At 41.0% G+C, this 4,383-nt stretch overlaps 1 protein-coding gene across 1 annotated transcript in view; it reads left to right on the forward strand.

Annotated features, from left to right (window-relative positions):
- The window catches only part of LPCAT1 (lysophosphatidylcholine acyltransferase 1), a 60,629-nt gene extending 58,259 nt beyond the window's left edge, over positions 1–2,370 (forward strand). The window contains 1 exon segment of the mRNA XM_042839177.1: positions 2,125–2,370. The gene's annotated coding sequence lies outside the window, so the exon portion shown is untranslated.
- Positions 2,371–4,383: the final 2,013 nt, after the last annotated feature.

A 4,383-nucleotide genomic window follows, 5' to 3' on the forward strand; every position in this document is an offset into this window, starting at 1 on the left:
CCACAGTAAAGAAGGATATTTTCCATCTCTTGGGCTGGTGAATTTATGTCTCTGTATCTCTAGCTGTCCATTGTGCTGTCTCGTTCTTTGTAGGTTGGCTGCAGTCTGAGGGAGACCTCACTGCTCTTAATCTTAACAGACATTCACAGACTGCTTTTACTGGCCAGTAAGGCACAGGTGAACACTGAAACTGTATTCTTGTAACACTACCCCAAACTAAGGCCCCTTGTACTGCTTTAACTCGTGTCTGCCTTTTCTTTTCTCACACTTTAACCACTGCAGATGTGTCCAGGTGAAAGCAAGTTTGTGTTTGAGATGCTTAGTGTTTCTATGAACATTAAGGAATTAGATTCAGAAATAAAATACAGTGACATCTTCATTTGGATTGACTTCTGACTTTGTCACTCTTAGCGTGTGCCTGATTAATTCCAAGTTCAGAATGCAGTATGTATAGATATGTCAGTAAACCAATTCTCCTCATGGATGCTGAAGAGAACTGAAACTCTGACACTTTTCATCCTACCATGGTACTGAAAATGAAATTCATCCAATAGTTTATTTCTGTGAATGCATATGGGGGGAATCCAAATACATGTCTTTTATTTGCTACCCAGCATGAAGACAATTTTGTAGTTGAAATGCTAAAGAAATAAACTTGTAAAATCTTGTATGCCCTAAGTATATATTTTTGTCCTATGTTTTCTTTTATAGTAAAGTTTAAGCTAAAATTTCTTATATTTCTGGAAGGAAATTTAGTTTAGCCACTATTGTACTTCCTAGACTACAAAAGCAGTTTTTTAAGTAAGCATCTAAAAGAAATTGTATTTTTAAGAAGGTGGATTATGATCCCTTAAAATAAACATCTCTCCTTAGCAGTTGTATATACTTAGACAAAAAGCAAATCAACTGCAGCTGCTTGTCTATATAGTTTGTGTTAGTGATTTGTTTATATTGTTTTCTGTAATTGCTCTACGGGTTTTAAGAGCTCTGCATAAACCACTAATGTTAGCAATAGAAGTCTGAAGTAAATCTCTTTAGAAGTGATAGATTTTGTATCCTGGAGGAGGACCAAGACTAAGCATTGTTAAGTTTTTATTCTGTGCTATATGACTTCAATGTCCCAGCATCGTATTGAAAATATCTGGCATCTGTTCAGTGGGACCACTTTCTAAGCCCTTTTGTAATTCCCAACATCTATCCCAACACAGGTGTGCAAGATGTTTCTAATTTGATCATAGGTACAAGTTCATCTTTTTTCTGTTGTCGTTGTTTGGAAGAATAAAATTCAGTAGCAACAAGCTGAGAAATAATTCAGAAAATGAAGTTCTTCATCTCTGGAATTATTGCTGGACTTGCATTGAGGACGTATTTTGAAGTATTGCTGTGTTTCTGAACACACTTGAGAATTTAAATGCAAAAGTTTAAAAAAAAAAAAAAAAGTTTTTAAATGATCCCATTTTCTCTTAACGTTACTGAATTCAAGTTACACACTGCCATGAAGAGGATGCCTTTAGTTGAAAACCTGTGCTGATAGAGCTGGAAGTTTTGTGTTGTAGGAACTTGCTTGCAAGGTAGAAGGTGTTTGTTCCATCAGTGGTACAACTTCTGCTGACTTCAAGGCTGCTCAAGCAGACTTGCTCTGTTTCAATGTGCATATTGGCTGCAAGCTTTTTCTTATAGGCCTTGGATATGCAGTGTAAATCTGTAACGATATAAAGTGCTACTCAGTAACAATAATAACCTGATTGCGTTTTTGTGCTGTACATTTCCCTCCTGTGGCTCCGAAGGTTTGTGTATATAGACTGTCTCTGCACTGAACTGACTGTACTTTGTAGCTGAGAAGCAAAAGCAAGTAGTGTACTGAACACGATTGTGGTTTGTGAGTTCAGAAACGCAGATACTTTTTGCAGGATGTGAAGTATAGCTTCAGTGCAACAAATTTGATTTTTATATTTTTTATTAATATGCATGGAAGACTAGGGATGATATTTTCTAAAAACGAACTTGGTTTTGTACATTTTTCAATGTTTAAAACTATATGGTTTAACATTACCTCTGAAATACCGCTATCAGTAAATTCTTAAAGGAAATACCTCAACTTGAGCGTTCTTTTTTTCTTGCTAGTTGTCTGGTAGGTTGAAACGGACTGTGGTGTGTGATGAACTAACTGAGCGAAGCAGCAATGACGTAGGAGCTTCACCTGTGCTGTAAGTCGTGTGATTTACTGGAAGGGAACCAAATGATACACTCCAAGTGTTGATGTGCAGTGTACAATCATGGCTCGTTCTGCCCAACTGGACCTTTTCCTTATTACTGGCTTGTAAATGGAATTTTCATCATGAAGCCAAATTAAAAATGAAGGAGAAAGTGTTCTGTTTCCTTTGCGTTATTTTTTCTTACGCATGTTTGTGACACACAACAAGGTTTATAATAAAGGACGCAGTCATAGGTGTGAATAAAACCAAGTTCATACATGCTCAGGTGCATGTTATAGATGTATGCAATGACTGATGTGGCTGTGTGTGTGTGTGCAGGAGACTGGTGTTTACCTGACACCAGACACGAAATGCAGGGGCTTAAGGATTTTTGGTGCGGTGGGTGGGTTGGTCATTCTGTAGAGTTGGATGTGTGTTACTTGGTTTGGCTGGTGGGTTTTTTTGTGTCTTTGGTTGGTTGTTTTCCCCTCTAACTCTGCTTCACCTTGTAGATGACAGGTACATTGAATCCAATTCTATCATATGTCCTTAAATAAGAACACTGAAAGATGGAGAAAAAAAAAAAAAAAAAGAGGCTCTATGGGCCTGGAGAAACAAGTGTATCTTAATTAAACGAAAGTAGCTAATTTGAATTACCCAGGAAACAGTCAATACATGATGTGGCACTTCATTTATTACACACGTGAGAAGTGCCTAGCAGAAGGGAAAAGTTACAGAGATATCCAGCAGACAGACGGCGAATTAATATGAACATTTTTTAAGAATGAATAAAACAGTGGTGAAGTTTAACGGTAATGACACATTCTTCATAAGGTGAAGATTTCAGGTGGAGACTTGTTGATAGTTCTCAAAATTAGTCACATTTCAATTTATTGATGTGTACGTAGGTTTTGAGTAATGACTGTTCTGAGTCAGCTTAGTAATGCAGTGGTTTGCATGAAAGAGTAAACTTCTGTGGATGACAGCAAATGCCTGACTGAGAAAAAGGATCAAATATTTTAATGTTGTATTAAAAAATCTAATTTATTTTTTCTTTCAGTGAATTCCTGCCAGTCATGCAGCAGTGGTGCACGTGTACTTAAAGAACATCACCTGAGCCATTTCTAAACTTAATACATTTTCCTTTATCTTCTGCTCTAAAACGCAAATGATGTATTGATTCTAATCATCTGTATGTAGATTATATAATGATTTTTAAAATTAGTTCCAGAGCATGCTACAGGAGTGGGAAACGCTAATTACAGAATGGAAGGGATTGTCATTCTTCTCAAAACATGACAGGTCTGTAAATGCACAGGATGCGTGCAAGGCTTCTTTAGGGTGAAGGCTCCCTGACACCTCTGCCTCCCTTGCCCCGCTGCACACCAGACAACACCCGGTTCTAGCGCTGCTTTTCTCTGCTCCAGGTTCTTGCTCCTGTGCATAGAATCATAGAAACGGCCTACATGATCACCTAGTCCAGCTGTCCTCTCATTACTATTGCTACCACAAGCCACCAAGCCGTATCTCATAGCTCCTCATCCAGACGCCTCTTGGACTCTGCCAGGGACTCCACCATCTCCCTAGGCAGGCCATTCCAGTGCCTGGCTACTCTGAGAGAAATACTCTTCCTTTCGTCTAACCTAAAGCTCCTCTGGTACAACTTGTGGCCATTTCCTCAGGTCCTGTTTGTTGCCTGGGAGAGGAGGCTGTCCTGCTGCTCGACCTCTTGGTTCAGGGGTGAGCTGCTTGGACTTGGGGGCTGCAGCCAGCGCTTGCAGCTGTTTTTGTAGGAAAGTGAGCTGTGGCACTCTTATTTCCCACCCACATCTTCCCTTCTTTCTGTTACTCTCTCCCGTGTAAACAGCGATCGGACTAGAGGGAGCGGCCTCAAGTTGTGCCAGTGCTCTTTCGAGTTCTTCCATGTTAACTCCCGAAGTGCCCTGCGGTCACAGCACAGCTCCCCAGGTGAGCGCACAGCGCCACAGTGGCCCCTTCAGCCTCCCTTTCACTCTGCTGACACCGCCCCTCAGGGCTCCTAGAATCACAATGCTTCCAGCCCCACCCCACTTCAGTTGCTAGGCGACGGGGCGCGACCGGAAGTGCAGCGGCCGCTTCCGCCGGAAGTGACGGCGAGCCGGGCGGGGAAGCTCTGAGCGGAGAGGGGGTGATGCGCGGGCGGCGGCGG

Source organism: Centrocercus urophasianus, unplaced genomic scaffold, assembly GCF_019232065.1.
Source record: "Centrocercus urophasianus isolate 14NV4802_14NV808 unplaced genomic scaffold, USGS_Curo_1.0 seq_11, whole genome shotgun sequence".
NCBI lineage: Eukaryota > Metazoa > Chordata > Aves > Galliformes > Phasianidae > Centrocercus > Centrocercus urophasianus.